The sequence below is a fragment of the Ambystoma mexicanum genome, chromosome 11, assembly GCF_040938575.1.
Source record: "Ambystoma mexicanum isolate Mex_15411 chromosome 11, UKY_AmexF1_1, whole genome shotgun sequence".
NCBI classification, from domain to species: Eukaryota; Metazoa; Chordata; class Amphibia; order Caudata; family Ambystomatidae; genus Ambystoma; species Ambystoma mexicanum.
Window position 1 is genome coordinate 600,209,970 of NC_090934.1, and position 18,068 is coordinate 600,228,037.

The following is an 18,068-nucleotide window of genomic DNA, read 5'->3' on the forward strand; positions in this document are numbered from 1 at the left end:
ATCTGGAAATTTGCAGCATTAAAATTGATTTTTGATGTATTTTTGATAGCAGAGACCCCAAAAGCTTCTCTTCTTTGCTTTTAGAGAACTATTCCTTTTTAATAGAACTGTGTAGGGATACACCCTTAACTGCAGAAGCTCAGTACTCATTGAACTATCTTATTCAGATTTGGTTTACGTTTGCAGCATGGTCAAATCCAATTGACACTAAATCTCTTTTAAGGCTTTGTTATAGCCTTTAAGAGACCATGGTGGGTTTTTAGGGTTTTTTTGCCATTAAATGATGTATGTTGTGGCTCTCTACTATTACAGAAGAGCTGTGTGTATATGGAAGATGGGTTTACCTGTTTTAATATCACATTGAGAAAGGGGAGAGGAATTGAAAGACCGTTCAATTCATGGGGCTTTTTAGTGAGAACTGATTAGCATAGAATTTTGTTTAAGAAGCTATAGTGTTTTGGGGTTGGTTGATTCATTCAAAGTAGGGATTTAGACCAGACAACAATAGACGTGTTTTACCTGAAGACCTTTCTCACATTGAGTGCGTTATGTTCAGTCACAATAATATTTGCAATGCTTTATTACTTGTTTCTCCTAAATGCACTTTGCAGGCGAGTGTGAGAGCATTAATTGAGTGTTCTTTACTGAGAATCAATTCATGAACATTTGTGCATGCGAATGAAGAGTTGGACATCTATATAAATTGCCAGATTCGGTCTTCCTTGTATGTTGTGCATGTTTCAATAAGGAATGGTTTGGTAGGAGGTTTAACAGCAGTCCCGCTATACATTACATGGCATTAGTAAATCAGTACTATGTGGAGGAGTGAGGGCTGCTATCCCACTGCAGGCGTTTATTAGCTACTTACTCTTTGCACAGTGATGGGTATATGGTTTTCTCTACCTCTATTCCTACCACAACTCCTACTTTGAGTGGGAGGGGGATGTCTAGCACACCCCCTTCAAGTGTACGAAGGGCTCTGTTGAAGAGGTGATGGGAATCATGTCATAGTGGGTAACACCCCTTTCTCTCATCCAATGTACCCCATTATTAGCAAGGGTCTTCATGAAAGGAGTGGGGAAGAATCACAAAATGGGTGGACTAAAGTATACTGCAGGCATGTAGCATGCACACTATCCAAGACGAGGGGCTGCTCAAAGTCCAGACTGTTGGCTGCTACAGATGAGTGTAAGGTAACAAAGGTGAAGTAAAGTGCATACTCTTCCAATTGAGATCATGATTTCTGATGTAATAATCTGATGGAAAGTGGATTACTGCCTGGGCTTCCAGGTGCATTTCTCCTGGTAGACCTACATGCTGTGTAAGCAGTTTGGGAAAGACCATTTCCCTCAGAACACAACACATTAAGAAACGCTGTTAAATAAATGACAATACCGGTTTGGTGCTAGTGGTTTCTGGGTAAGGGGGTAGTCATTTAGATGCCCCAGTTCATAATAGCAGCTCATCTTTTTAAACTTTAAAAAAAAATGCTATTTCAGTGTTGGGTTCTTGTATGGACTTGTTTTCTATTGTATGACCGCAGAATAGATCCCGAATTCAGTGTCACTGGCATCTTCAAACAGGTTAATGTGCCGATGTGTCCATGCTGGTTTGTAGCGAGCAGACAATTCAGGATCAAAGGCATTATGGTACATTAATGTGAACCAAGTGTGTGTGAATACTTGATCTTAAAATACAATAGAAAACAAGTCCATGCAAGAACTCAACACTTAAATATCATTTTTTTTAATTCAAAAAGATGAGCTGCGATTATGACAGGGCATCTAAATGACTACCCCCTTACCCAGAAACCACTAGTACCAAACCGGTATTGTCATGTATGTATCAGTGTTTCTTAATGTGTTAGTCTACCAGGAGAAATGCACCAAGGTTGTAGTTTGAACTATAGCGCTGCACGTTGTTGGCTTTTGTCGTGTGGTATGTGGCAGGACCTCGTTTTGGTCGCCAAGCGCACATCATAATTGCCTATAGTCTTTAAGTGTATGGAAACAAGGTGAAAGCATGGGTGAAAGCATGGGTGAAAGAGCCGTAAGCGGGATGCAGATATATAGAGGAATGGGGGTTGTTGGGATTTTCCTCATTTTTATCCAGAATAAAAGTTGCATTTCTACCAGCCACCAGGGCACCAATGCAATGACATGCATGTGTTAGTATATGTATGTATGTATGTCCAGACACATGGTGATCCTTTGACCACATGGCCGCAGAATGCCATGTTTATAGGCCGATAAATCTCCTTTGCACAACATCAGTGCCAGCAGCTTATGTCAGATTTATTTTAAGTTAATGAAGACTTAAACTCCTAGATTTAATTCATTATTCTAAGTAAAAGCCCCGGGCTGGTTCGCATAACTATTTTGGGCTTTGCATTTTTTGGGGGGGGGGGGGGGGGGTGGCTGAGTGGTAATCTCGGAAGAGGGCACACTATGCACCTCATTACATAATATTTGTTTTGATGCTGTTATTTTGCATATATTTACTTTTGTGGTGGTCTTTTCACATTTGACACAGAAGACTCTACAACGCGCCACAGTTTACAGAGGTGCTTTGGGGGGGAGGGGTCACAATGCAGCCCTTAAATCCACCCAAAGCCTGTGACAATGTAGCCCAATCTTCACAGCTATTCTCTCCTTTCTTCAAGCTCTAACGAAGAAGGGAGAGGAGAGGAAGGGAGAGAATAGAAGCAGCAAGGGAAGAGAGACTAAAACACTATCTGCAGGACTGGGCGGAGCCTACAATGATTTCCTATGGGAATTCAGGATGAACATACCCTTAGCACTTAAGGGGTTAAAGAAACAATGATGCTAAATCGATAACAGAAATTGAGGCGGGAAGAAAGGTAAGGCTGTAATTGGCACACACCTCCAGGCTGTCAGTCTGTGTACCCTGTTCTGGCAGCGATGCCCCATTTCCACCACCCTAAACTAATGGTGCCATAAGCATGTGTCAAATAATTGCACATGGAGTGCAAAAGTAGCACTGCCTCACCTTCTGTGCTGGCAAGTAATTCACAGGATCTAGAGTGCGGCTAATCCATATGTTCTCAGTGGTACTGTATCCTGTGCAGTTGGGGATGCGTCCTCCAGGCTGTTAAAGTGGGGTCACCGTGGGATGGAGCATCTGATCACCCACTAGAAAGGTGGTTCAATTTATAATGTTGTGCCGTCAACTGTCTCATTACCTGCAGGCCACATGCGCCTAGAACTTCCACGCGCAGCAAACACCCTGCCTTTTCAAAGCAGGCCCTGCCCTCGTATGTCCACTTTTGTTAAAATCTGTGTGTTTGGCATCAAAAAAATAACGTTGTGCCCACAAAAATAATGTTCAACGTAAACCTAAAGTGGATCGTCAGTGGGGCTGAACCGGCTAGACTACTCTTCCTCCTCTTTTGCAAGAACAACGATTGTGTAGAGTCTAGTCACATGTGCTGTAAATGCGATCCTAAAAGTGCATAGCAATGCATCTTTCTGGCGCCTGTGTACAAGGCGATACAAGTGGAGCGGTTTTCTCAACACCAGGCTGTGTGACTCGATATACGAGCCAGCGTGAAATGTGGGTCACTGCACGAATCTGTGCTTCTTTGGGAAATGCTGGCATTTCGTCGTTCAGGCCGCACGGCGTCATGGTGCATGTTTATGTGATCCCGCTCTGACTAATGCTGCCGGCTAATAATGGAAAGCTCTTTGGCAGTGCTAATTAGGGCCTGTCGCTCTCAGGGAGGGCGGGGATCATGTTCGCGGCCCTCTGTGTGGCGCTTGATTCATAGTCAGCAGAGAATGATTCAGGCTTTGACAGGAAAGGCGAGATTTGGAACAAGAACTGCGTGATTACTGAGCTCCGTTGACTAAGCAGGGGGACCCCAGAGGGGACTGGAATCCGACGCAGGCTTTTACTAAAGCTGGAACCTTCCAGTGGACTGGTGATTAATAGAGCTTTGATTTACTGAAGTGTTTCCTGAACCAGTTGCTAAAGTGGAGGAGGTCTGTTAAGGAGGGAGGCAGTCCGTACATACCGTTAGGGATCATCCCTACTCCTGCCAACACAGCCCAAAGGCCACAATACGACAGGGCACCTGTTAGACATGCCTCCTGGGGTTTCTGGAAATACCACACCACAGCACCAGAGTCCATGCAAAGTCTTGCTTTTATTGCCTGTCGGATCCTCCCCACTGGTTTATTAAAACATTAAGCTGTTGCAACTGGGGCATGAAGCAGAGGCAGCACAGGAACATAAGGGCATTTTGAAGCACGTTTTTCCACCTGCTGGTCAAGCACCAAACCAGTAAGGAAGAGGCTGTGGGGCTTCTAACACGTCACTCTTAAGTTGCCACGTATCATCCAAGTTTTGTATGGCGTCCAGGGGCTTAAAAAGCACACACATGGCATTGTAAGCCAGCCTCACATATATATAAACCTTGCAAATGGTCAGCAAAAAGTTGTGTGTAGCTGTGTTGTCCTATCCTCAATGGAAGACGTAAGTCATTGTAGGCAAAATGTCGTCAGAAAACTCTCCTTTGGGCTTTATAAATGTACTTTCAAAATTAGACACGCAAGAGCCTAATTGAGTAGGGATATGATCACCTGCTTGTAGTCATTGTTTCATATGGCCCTGCATCCAATGCTCCAGATAAGATTTCAAAGCAGAGGTATTTTATCCCTATTTTTTTATAGCTTGGGGGTAAAATGATTTTTTAGAGAGTAAACATGTAAGTCCTATTCCTAATGAGTGTATTCTTAGCGAGTAAAACTATGCATTAACTGCAAAACAGATTTTAAATATATAAATATATATATTTCTTTGTGCCTAGTTATCCATGCAGATTAAAAGGTGCAGTTTACTTTTTCAGATCGGGCAGTAATGATAGCAGTTTCTCCCGGTGGCCCTACGTGTACTACTATTCCAAACATCCATGGAGCTGTGTGGGTGAGATCAGGGGGTCAGGCACCATATGTTTCTGTTTCCTATTTTTTTCTAGGAGTATTTTTGCTCCCTATTTTTCTTTTCTGGGAATATTTGCCCATTTTTAGGGAGTAAAAGTGGCCAATATGCCCCTTATCTGTAGGGCTGCCTGCAACGTGTTCTGTTCGGGCTATAAGCTCCTACTCGATGGCCTCATTCAATGTTCCCTCTAATTGTTTTCCCTTAGTGCAGAAATGCTTAGCCTTCGTGTGCAACTTATTTTCCATGTGTGCAACTAAATTACGAGGTAAGCTACTTTGTGAGCATGCATAGTTGGTGAGCTACCATCTCCAAAGAGTTTGGACCGGAATTTCTTCTTCCCAACCACTGCAATTGTTTACGAGTCAGTGTAAAAAGTGAATCTTGAAACACTTTTTCCAAACATATAGGCTTAAAAAACCAGATATTTTATGTGGTTATAAGGAGAGCTCATCAACCAGTCAAAGACTTCAAGATCTGGCATAGTTCCTTACCAAAATTACTCATGTGCAGAGAAAAAACTGCGTATGCACAAAAAAAGCTTTGTATGGTTGGGATAAACAATATGTCTAGCTGTGGCTATTCATTTGTTGACACTGTTTAGAGACAATGCAGAAAGTGTGTAAAACCATTTGAAATAACACTTGTGTTTATTACAAAAAAGCAAATATCACTTATCACTGATGTGGCTGTCAAAAGATTCAGACAGGATAACATTTTTGCAAATGAAATAATGGCAACTAAAAGGAATGTGTCCGAAAACATGCAAATAGGAATTAATGGGCCACTTTAATGAAGCAATTCAACGGCCAGGAGAACCTGCCTCAAAATGTGTTTGAGGATAATTGCATCTGAATAACTGCACCACAGAATATGATGATCAGAATACCTGGGCCTCTGCTTGCTACCCACATTATGTGGTCCTGTGAGCTGTGACATTTGCTCAAAACTAGCCTTACAGCTAAGTAGCATATACACGATCCATTGTTACTCCCTAAAAACAATAAAATGTGCCCAACAAAAATGGGGAACCATGAACATATAGGAACCTACCCCATGCTTCTACCCAAAAAGTTCCACTGATATTTTTTTTTTAATCAGTGACCCGCAGAGCAGTGGCATTGGTAGAAACTCAAATAATGCTACTGCCCAATTTCAAGAGGAATTTTAAGAACATATGTTTATAAACATGAACTATCCCTGCTGGCAAAGCTAATTACTTTCTCACTACCTGAAAAATCATTGATTCGGAGTAAGGAGTAGGATATCAGAGCCCTCCCTGTAACCCTGACATAGGAAGTGATATGACAGAATACATAATACAGCTTACAGTTTTGCCCACCCTTTCTCACCACAGCCTAGACACAATTCCACTAGAGTCTTACTGAGGTTTTGTCTGCAGCACTGTTGAAGACAATCACATACATTTGCCTTTTTAAGTCAATAGCAGCAATGTTTATAGGTACAACAGATGGAGTGCTTTCTTGTTAAATTAGGGATTCCTCATATGAAATTTGCTGCTATCAGTTGGACAAGATACATGGGGATGCTAGAGGCAATAAACGCAAACACATTATATTGAAAAGCCATGAGCATCTGAGCAGAGAAAGAAACCAACGGCACAGTTTCCTAGACTGTTCCTAGAGTATTCTATCCTTCCGAAAACAAACATTTCCTTCACTGTACTGCCCTGCTAAAACGTCTAATTTAGTTTTTGAACATTGCGGATTTGTTTTCCACCCCAAAGGAGTGTTCTCCTGTGCCCTTCCATCTCTACCCCATCCCACCCGGCTCCTGTGCTAGCCTCCAAAACCAGTTGACAGGGCTCTGTAAAAAGTGAGGGACTGTAGCAGTGAAACACTAATTGAGATATTTGCATACCCACAAAACTTTGTAATGCAAACCATATTTAAAACCTCACCATGCTATTATGTGAAGTTTTAAGAAAATGCCATGAATCTGTAAGTGCACAATTACTATGAAATTTGTACAAGATTGTTTGCAACATACCACACCTTTAAATTGTTGGGTAGGATTATAAAAATGCTCAGAGAAACTGTTTTTGTATAGCAGCGAGTTAGCATATCATTTTTTAAGGTCTATGCCCCATGGAACTTAGAAAACCTGGAAAGGTGGCAGATTGTCTGAAAAGCATTTTAGTAATCTGAATATCCATTGCCCTAATACTATATACGAATAATGGCAGGCATAGTTCATACCCATTATCCTTTGCAGACCACCTAAATGATATTGCAAGCTCTCCATTTATAAAGTAGACATGATATTTGCCTACTCAAAATCCTTAGAGGGCAAATTAATATTTGAATTTTAGAATGCATTAACTTCAAAGGGGGCGGGGGGCGCTTCAGAGTGCTTGTGTGAAATATGTACAATGAATAGGAATCATGAGATGAGGTTGCACATCCAAGTAGCCTGGTTACTTACACTCAGTATCTGATATTTGAGCTGACATTGGGGTTACATAGTCTGGGTGATGCTTTTGCAAAGGCACCACGAGTAACACTTTCTTGTTCCTAAACGTCATTCATATTAAAAGGAACATAAAACAAGTGGATGTATGTACAAGTCTGGTAACCCTCATGCAGAGCCAAGGTAGGCAGAGTCAAGGTTGTCTGGTAATATCTGAAAGAAGCCTGGGGTGGAAGTTCGAGTCATACGGTAGAAGTGTGGTAGAGCCAAGCATAGGAGTCCTGAGTAGAGAGGGGAGATAATTTGGTTAATGTGTGCAGACATCTCTTAACTATATCTTCTGTTCATGCAGTAACCTTTTCATAGTAGTTTTTAACCTATTGTGGATGTATTCTACTTTAGGGTTTGGGGGGGTTTTAAGGTCAAGCTTACATATTAGTGCAATGTAAATAAGCTAGACTAAAATATCAATACTAGTTCATATAATTTAGCTTCATTTTAAGAAAAAGCAAATATTAGTTACCTGCTGTGCCTTGTGCATTATTAAATCTTTTTGAATAGGTGGGAATTGTCTGTGTGCGCAGCTGAAATTCTACTGAGCGGCACCCAGAAGGAAGTTGGGCATGCGCACATGCGCACAGCTTAGAGGGAACATTGGCCTCATTACGAGGTGGGCGGTAAGGGATTACCAGCACCGGTAAGGGCAACGGTGCCGGTAATCCCTTACCGCCCTACTACGAGTTCCCTTTGCAGGTCCTCCCTTAACGCCTGGTTTTTGCAGGCGTTAAGGACGGGACCCGCAAAGGGACACCGGGGTCAATAACGGTACCGCAATTTGCGGTACCGTTATTACCGCCCTCCCCCTTCCCATTGAGCCATATGGGGGCTTTATTATGCAAGTAAAATTGATATGGTTTAGTCAATAAAGTCCTGCAGCCAATGGCTGGACTGGTGGATTTCGGGTTGTTTATGAGACAACCTGCTCCACTGTGTGCTTGGTATTCCTGAAGCAACCTCCCATTTGTAGTGGGGATTGGTAAATGCCAGCAGTCAGTGTTTACCATATGCCGATCTAGCAGATGCCGTGACATGTAACTGCACTGACCTCTTGTGGTGCTGCGGCTTCTCGTTCCCACAGATATTCTTGCATATGTTGAGCCTACACTTCACATTCTGCAACTTGTAATGTGTTCCTCTCATTAGAAACCTTCACCTAGAAACTAGAGGCGAGCGAGCCAGAGAAATCATACATAGGCTTATGCCTAGATGTCTCTTGGTTTTCAGAGACAAGTGTGAACCAAACTCTCGAAAGTCCTGCTAGCCGACCTTTCACCATACACTGCATCCGGCCTCCCTCATCCCACAACGCACAAGCTATACCTGATGCCCTGCCTCCCTACTCTTCCCCACCTCACAAAACCCATCCCTTGGGTCCTGGCTGTCCGCACCCCACAGTGTAAACCTGCTCCTGGAATCCTGCCTCTAAAAACCACCTTACAACAAAAAACCCATACGGTGTGCCGCCTCCCAACAAGCACAAATCCCATACCTGGCATCCCGCCTCTTCGCTTCCCCATAAAACACACACACACACATACCTGGGATCCTACCTGTGGCAAATACAGCACAGTGGGATGAAATGATGTGCTGAGGCGTTCTTTCATTCAGGGGTTGCCCCACACTGTGGTGATGATCCCTCCTACCAAGTGAGGATTCAATAGATCTATTTAACCAAAATAAGGGACTGCTACTGTGGAGAGTGTCAAGCATTTGTAAACTTGATTCTGTGTGGTGGAAAGACTACTTTTAACATTATATACTTTTATGTGGTGTATGTGTTTTTTTAATCTTTTTTGATACTAGTGCAATGAATAAGTAAATGAATTAAAAGATGAGATTTTAGTAAATGGTTTTTACATGGTATTAATCATATTTGCTAAGTGGCTGTGTTAGTGTTTCTGAGTACTGAGGTTAACATGTTCTGTTAGTGATTTTTATGTGTCCCTTCTTTTGGTTAAATAGATGATGTGCTGAGGAACACACACACACACACACACACACTCACACTCACACTCACACTCACACAGTCACTTACTTTAGTCATGACATGAAGCTGGTATTTGAACCCCATCTGCTTGTTCGACAATTTAGACAGCTCTTGCTAATATGTTATTTTGCATTTATATAGTGCCTTATGTATCATTGGTATAATCTCAAGGCGCTGGCAGGTTGAACGCCCTCGGGGGGGGGGGGGGTGGTGGTGTCTAAGGGGGAAGGGAAGGGAGAGGGAGAATGAGAATCGCTGTGTTCTATGTGTTTTATCCATCCACTCCATCTGTCCCACGCACCCTATCCGCCCCACAGATATGTATTTTTGTATGTCCTAAAAGTACACAGATGACAGACATTATAGGGGTAAGCTTGGAGCTTTTTTTTTTTCCTGTCCTAAATAGAATAGTACAAGTAACGGAATGCAAATTAATATCTGCTGAAAAAACTCCTCTGGTTTTTGCAAAAGTGCTTTCAAACTGCCGCAACAGCAACATTTTGGGAGACAGTCACCTGCCTATAGTCATTGTTTGATAAAGACCTGCCGTTTATTATGCATTCTTTGAAGAAAACGTTAAGAAGTTATCCTAAAAAGCATTTTTTGTGAATGTGTACCCAGCAGACATGGTATAAACATAGTTCGTCCCACCCCTTTTGAAACTATCTCTTCCCCCACAGTATTATCATATGCAGAGATTTGGTAGTTCACTAAATCGGTCTACACAGGGTGGCTTTCAAATACACACATTCAGCTGTTGGGTTCCCCTTTAAATGAGTTGTATTACCTTTAGCCGCTCAATGCTAAAACTGCTGCCTCGCATGTTGAGAGCGTCCAATTTTGGTGTAACCCCACCCCACCCCCAAAAAGGCAATATGCGTAAGAGTACCTATACTTTTCATGGACATTTTTTTAGGGGGCGCGGCACCCCCAGGAAAAGCCCCTGGTAGAAATTGTTTAAATTATTATACTACTGACCAGAGAGATTATAACTGGTCCAGGCATGCCCCGGGGCTGTGAAAACATTCCCGTATGTCACCGTAATGTATGCAAGGTCAAACCACACAACACACAGGAGCAGGTGGCAAACCAAGAAGGGAAGAGCGCATGCGCACACATATCACTGTTATGTTGTACTATCGGAAGCAGAACGCAACCTGGAAGCAATATAAATGGGGCCTGAGACTTGGTGTGGAAGAACCGAGCAATCGAAATAATGCTTCATTGTTGTGAGTGTGTGTCTTGCACAGCTGCCAAGCCACTATCTGGCCTTCCACAGTACCGTAGCTTTGTGAGATACCCCCCTCCCCCGCCCCCTTGTTGCTCAGCCATCGTTGTGTCGGGATGCCAGGAACGCTATCTTTTCTGGCAGGGCGCTGTACTCTTCAGCTAAGCAACCGCCTGTTGGGACGTGCTGATGGTTCGCGTTCTCATGGCACCTCTGTGCTGTTTGCACATCTCAGGGTGCTGCCGACTTCACAGCTTTCTCACTCTCCTATCAGCTCTCCGCAAATAGTTGGAGGGCCGCAGGGTGGTGGTGAGAGCCACAATCAGGGGGCAGTGGGTTCAGGTAGAGGGGGGGTCGATGGGTTATTGCTTTCGATGAAGCCCAGCACCGACCTGCAACACCACTACCACCACAACAGCCTTCCTTCCCCAACCGGTTACGGAAACCTTCAGCTCCCACCCTGCCTGACAGGTCATTTCATGCACCACAGTCATAAGGAGAGTCTCTCTCTCTCTCTCTCTCTCTCTCTCTCTCTCTCTCTCTCTTTCTCTCTTTCTCTCTTTCTCTCTTTCTCTCTCTCTCTTTCTCTCTCTTTCTCTCTTTCTTTCTCTCTCTCTCTCTCTCTCTCTCTCCTTCCTCTGTCTTGGACTTAAGCACCCGATTCGATTGATTTGTAAAAGGAAATTCCAAAGGTAGAGAAAGAAGTTTTCTGGAGGCCTGGTCATCTGCGCACCCTACTCGTGTGCTTTTGGACAACAGCTGATGTTATCCCCCTGACTGGGCCTGACACCTCTGTGCCACCAGCACAATTCTACAATGGGGGACCTTTGCTGGACTGGAGTCGCGCAAATAGCAAAATTCATGAATCCCAAAATGCTTCTCTGTCAATGGTGGTTGGTCAGGGTGACCTGTGCTTCCTGTCTACCTTAAGGTTGGACTTTGAGTAATGCTAGCATTTCTCTTTAGTATTTGGGTCTTGCAGGGAAGATCTCCATCCAGTGCAGCCTGGGCCTCCGTATTGGCATTATGCAGGTGGTAGTGCAGGCCGGGCCTCCATATTGGTGGTGGCAGTGCAGGCTGAGCCTCCATATTGGCATGAGGGCCATAGCAGTGCATCCCAGGCCTCCATATTGGCATAAGGGTGATACCAGCGCCGGCTGGGCCTCCATATTGGCATGACGACGGTGGCAGTGCAGACTGGGCCTCCATGTTGCCATGAGGGTGATACTAGTGCAGGCTGGGCTTCCATTTTGGCATGAAGGCTATTGCAGTGCAGACTGGGCCTCCATTACTGACATGATGGCGGTGATAGTGCAGGCAAGGCCTCCATTACTGGCATGATGGCGGTGATAGTGCAGGCGGGGCCTCCATATTGGCATGATGGCGGTGATGGTGCAGGCAAGGCCTCCATACTGGCATGATGGCGGTGATAGTGCAGGCAAGGCCTCCATTACTGGCATGATGGCGGTGATAGTGCAGGCGGGGCCCTCCATATTGGCATGATGGCGGTGATAGTGCAGGCGGGGCCTCCATGAGGGCGATACAAGGTAATCCAGGAGGTTCCCTTCTCGAAAGGGAGAGTCGGTCTCCCTGCTCTTAACCGCAGGTGAATGAAAGTCTAGGCTTAATAAGAAAGGGATCTTGTACTGAAAACATGATAATTTCTCTATCACACAAGAAACGGCTAGTGGTGGTCAATGCTGTTCTTTTACCCAGCACCCGTGTGCATAGAATTCTAGGCCAATAAGCATCATGGAAAAAGGCCAAAGTATTAGTGCCAGAGTGCAAGGTGCTGTTGCATCTCCCTCCCTGTCGGGAGCTATCAACCCGCACGCGCTGTACTATTCTCCAGCAGCCCCCCTCCCCCACGGCCTCTTATCACCTATGCGGGGAGATGAGGTGTGGCCTTGAGATTGCTGCCGCCGGAGCTTTCCTCCAAGATCGCTCCCCCGAGTCCCCCACCCACCCTGCATTCTCATGGTTGGGTGTTTGTGGAGTTAGGTGGTGTCTCCGAGAGAGGGCACAGCTGGTGCCCTGAAGATGCCCGCTGCAGGTGTGCAAGCCCTTTACAGTGATGCGCACACCATCACTCACAGGTTCGCCGGAGTCGAGGGGGGGCGGTCCAGGGTGCTTGATGATGGTAAAGTGAGATCGGCGCTCCCAGCCCCCCCACTCACCCCCCCCGTCCTCCACACTGTTGCTTTCTGACAAGGTTTGCGCTAGTAAACGACACGAATTAAGATCATGTTATGGTGCGCCAAAGTGGTACATGTATTGATAGTGTGTTTTCTTATTCCTCTATTTCACATGACAAATTGTTTCAACAAAAAAAAACTTTTCCACTTCAGTTCAATGTTCCATCTTAGATTCTCTGCATAGTATTTCAAAATGGTATTCTTTTGCCCCCTCATTTAGTTCCTCATGATCGTTAGGTTTGTGCTATACACATCCCATACATAAATACAGTGAAGGATGGAAGGCAGAAACTGGAGGGTGGGAGGTGGTGGGGGGGGGGGGGGGTGAGACTAGGAGTGAGCTCTGCAGGTGTCACTGTAGCCAGGATAATTGTTTACATTTTGACAACTCGGTTCCAGTGGTTGGAGGCGAGGAGGGCTAATCCAGGGCCCTGTGGTCTGGGCCAGGCGATGAGGCCCGGCCGCAATGCAGGAGATCACGAGCTGTTGGGTGAGATAGAAGCTGGGGGACCTGGCGTGTAGGATACCTGCATTGCAGTGCCCAGGTCTCTTTGGGTTTGATTCTGATTGGAGTATCTTGCCTCCCGCCGCCATGAATATTCTATCCTGAGTCACGTGGCAGCCCAGCTGCAAGGATGCACGCTGGCCCAGCTATCTGGTAATGGGGCCTTTTATGTTGCATCCACAGCACTTTGGCCACCCTAGGAGGCCATCTACTATTGCATTGCTGTAGGACCCTTCCTCCATCCGAGTACTTGGCTGCTGTTTGTAGGGGCACCTCCGTTTCTAGGTGGTCGGTGTCACGGGAATAGATCGGTGGTGGCGGGACTGCCGCAGTCCACGACTTCATGATCACCCACCATGGACTCCGTTGGCTGAGGCGGATGTCAACCGCTGGGGCAGTCCTCCTTCCAGTATTACACTTTAAGAGTTGTCTTGCTTGAATGCTTGAAGCCATAGTCCCAGTCTCTTGAGAAGGGATTTCCTCCCTTGTTGACACCACTGTGGCCGCTAGCCCAGAACCATGCACTTACACCCAGCACAGTCACTGTGGCTTACGTTATGACCAGTCAGTGTTTACTTCCTATAGAAGCTCAACACACGTATTTAGCTGTTTTCTTCCTACCATAGATGGTAACAATGTTGTTGCCAGATTTTAGGGCAGTGCTTCACAGCTGCTTTACACTTCCATAGTAATTAATGTGACAAGATCGTCAGTATGGGCGTTATTAAGTGCTTTCCTTAGAGTGGACCAATCACTCTTCAAATGTAGGCAAGATTTGAAAAACTGGTTGATTACCATTGACACACCATACTAGCCATCTCTTTGACAAGTTTGTTTAGTACCACGACATCTTCGTACAAATTGTACATATTCCAAATACTGCAAGCACTGTAAATCACTGTACATTTTTTCTCTTTGCTTTTTGTACATTTCTGATGTTCTCCCGCTACCCTTGTCCCCTGCCTATATTATTGTGTACAACTAAGAAACTGCATTTTCTTGTAATGTGCCCAAATGCCTTCGGGCGCGGCAAGCAATATTAACCCTTTAAATGCCAGCGACGAGCCGGCTCGTCGGTAAAAACCGCTCCAGGTTGCCACCGACGAGCCGGCTCGTCGGTGGCACTTAAGGGGTTAATGAGGGGGGAAATGTTGGCGGGTTTGGGCGGTGAATTCCGCGATTTTTAAAAAAACCCATTGGCACTGGGGGGAACCTCAATGGCACTTAAGAGGTTAATAATAAACAAATACAAAATACAAACATACATACATAAAAAGTTTATTTCAGTGAAAAAGCTATAGAAGTACACATAAGAAAACAGACACATATGGTAAAAATGACGCCCCTGCAAATACAATTCAATCAATAGAGAAATATTAATTAAACGGGCCAACTTAAAAAATACATTGATTTTGGCAGAACAGTATCCCTGTTATAAAAAATCAAGGTAAAATCAAGGCAAATTTATGATGCACTAATCTAATAAAATTTACTGGTGCATTATATAAACGTAGGCCAATTTAAAATCCTCATGCCTGCTTCAGGTAAATAGTGAAGTATAGCAGCGTGGGACGAGGAGAGAAGATCTCGATAGTACCCAAATGGACCTTTTCAAATTGACCGTTTGTCCTAATCCTAATTGACCTAATAATAGTGGTCCTAATTGAGATTCTGCCTAATTGACCTTTGCCTTTATCTTAGTTCTTTTATATATGTGTTTGGTGGGTTTGGGATAATAAATAATATAAGGGGATTGGGTGAGGGGTTTCAGGGTTTTTTGGATTAGGTGGGAGTTGCTGGGGGTCCCCCCCCCCGCATGTATGTCCTAATTGAACTAATAAACGTATCAGTTTTCCCGTGAGCAGTTCACCCGCGATCAATTGTGATTAGAGCAATTTGTATACATCATTATCTCGGCCACATCAACCAACTTCAGCGCTGCCTCCCGTCAACCCCAAACACTTCCTTCTTAAGAGCAAAGCCCTGTGGAGAAATCCGGCAGTTGCAAAACTTGGGTACAAATGATCACATTGGCTCTAGAATCTTTCGGCCACTACTCTTTGGCGAATCCCCACGTCTCTCAGGATTGGCTTTATATAATTATTTCTTAAATTGATAGATCCAACACAGATTAGCAAAAAATGTATTGTCGTCTCATTTGCATTCCCGCACAGGGGGCACACACTTGTGTTGGATACCTGCCAATTTATTGTGAAAGATGCTTTTCTCTTCCTGGAATTACTGAATCCATCTTGGGTAAATAGGTGAAAGTTGCATTTGTCTGAATGTAGCCAATGTAAGGGCGGTGTCTACACATTCCTTCAGCTGGGTTGATAAGCACATGCTTTTAATGCTGTATTAAGGCTACAGAAGAGAGCAGGTCCCGGCCGGATGCATTAAATTGGGTGTTGCATGGGTGCGATCTAAGCACATATCAACCAACCTTTGGACACCATTCTATTCAGAAGGGTTGCCTGCACGGAAAAGGGACTAGTGATGGGAATGTTGTCGTAAAATAGGCATGGAATCAGCCTATTTTAGCTGGAAAGGGTTTTAGTTAATGGAGTCCATACATTAAGATGACGCTTTACTATATGGATGCATGCCATAGTCCTCCAGCTTCTAAGTGCTGTTTGTGTTGGGGAATTATTATAACCACAGAAGTGATGGGTGGAAGGTTTTGAATGAATCTGAACCATTGGAATTGCTCTGGGCAACCTCCCGCCCCTCAGTTTTTTAGCCCGTCTAGGCCATTGCAAAAGGGGTCTAGACATACGCATATGCAAATCAGTCAGGTACTGCCACCATGGCTGGAACCCTCTTGCAATGGCGCAGACGGGCTAAAAAACGGTGGAGTGGAATGTTACCCAGAGCAATGCCAGTGGTTCAGATTCATTCAAAACCTTCGCCCATCACTTTTTTGGTTAAGGAAAAGGTGGTATTACCCATTTTTTCAAGGCACTAGGATGATCAGTCTGAGAAGGATGAAGGGATGAGTCGGTCCTGCCAGGATTCTATCTTGTGCCCACAGATGTTCGAGGCAAATGCTTACATTGCTGATCTTTTGTAGCGAAATGATATATTGGTTGCAAAGGATATTTTGTGTCCGAAAGATAGGGGACATAACCTATGTCCCTGAAGCAATGCATTGCGCACAACTGATTTGCAAAAGTCGTCAATATTAAAAATGTACAGAAAAAAGCCAGTTCTGTTTCTCAAACTGGGCCATTCTAGGGTATGAAGTGGGCCCGCGTGGCTGGGTCCTTGCACTCCTGCTCTTTCTTGCATTCATGGTCCTGTTTGCTGAGGACACCAAGCCATGTGCATGGATGATTCCCGCTTGGGAGTGGAGAACACGTGGATCAACTTGAAACATTTTGATTAAAGGGATAGTCCAGTAAAAAAATGTATTTTAAAAATAGATAGGCAACATTAAAAAATAATACTAGCACTTTTTTTTTTTTAAAACTTCCCATGTAAAATTTTGAGCTATTCAAGCTCAAAATTCGCAAAAGCAAGCACATGGGCGCATCCATTTTGTGAAATGGATGCCCGCCTGTACTGGCTTTTGCCTTTGCGGCACTAATGAAGGAAAAGCCAGCCAGCGGTAGTAAACAAAAGCTACCGCTGGGTGGCTTTTCCTTCATTGGTGCTGTACGCGGAGGACGGGGACCGGAGACCAGAGCAGGAAAGCTGCAGCTGAATCTCGGTAAGTGCTATTTATTTTTTTTTTAAAATGAGCACTAGCTGCGGTTTTCTTTCTAAGTTTTCCGGGCTGGAGGAGCCCGGAAAACTTAGAAATAAAACCGCAGCTTTAAAAACGTTGTATTTATGTTTGCAGTCGCTTTTGAAGCAACCACAAACATAAATACAACGTTGTGTTTGAAAACGCTGCGGTTTTTCTTTCCTAGTTTCTCAGGCTCCTCCGGCTCGGAGGAGCCTGAGAAACTCGGAAAGAAAAACCGCAGCGTTTTCAAACACAACTGTGTTGTGTTTCTGCCTGCTGTGGCTATCACTTTGGGTCTCCGATGCTCCCCCAGGGGAGCACCGGAGACCCAAAGTGAAAGCCAAGGCAGGCAGAAACACAACACGGTTGTGTTTACATGCCGCAGTGTTTCTACCTAAATCTGATTTCCCATTTGGAGCTCTCGGGCTCCCCACGGGGGGCCCGAGAGCCCCAAATGGGAAATGCTAAATGCTGCAGTGTTTCTGCCTAAATCTGTCTTCCTATTTGGGGCTCTCGGGGCCCCCCGTGGGGAGCCCGAGAGCCCCAAATGGGAAAGCAGATTTAGGCAGAAACACAACGCGGTTGTGTTTGAAAACGCTGCGGTTTTTCTTTCCGAGTTTCTCAGGCTCCTCCGAGCCGGAGGAGCCTGAGAAACTTGGAAAGAAAAACCGCAGCGTTTTCAAACACAACGTTGTATTTATGTTTGTGGTCGCTTCAAAAGCGACTGCAAACATAAATACAACGTTTTTAAAGCTGCGGTTTTATTTCTAAGTTTTCCGGGCTCCTCCAGCCCGGAAAACTTAGAAAAAAAACCGCAGCTAGTGCTTATTTTTTTTTTAAAATAAATAAAACTTACCGAGATTCAGCTGCAGCTTTCCTGCTCTGGTCTCCGGTCCGCGTCCTCCGCGTTCAGCACCAATGAAGAAAAAGCTACCCAGCGGTAGCTTTTGTTTACTACAGCTGGCTGACTTTTCCTT

The 18,068-nt window shown here is 44.7% G+C and overlaps 1 protein-coding gene across 8 annotated transcripts in view; it reads left to right on the forward strand.

Annotated features, from left to right (window-relative positions):
* Positions 1-18,068, forward strand: part of NAV2 (neuron navigator 2) — a 972,027-nt gene that overhangs the window by 236,473 nt on the left and 717,486 nt on the right. The window lies entirely within an intron of this gene.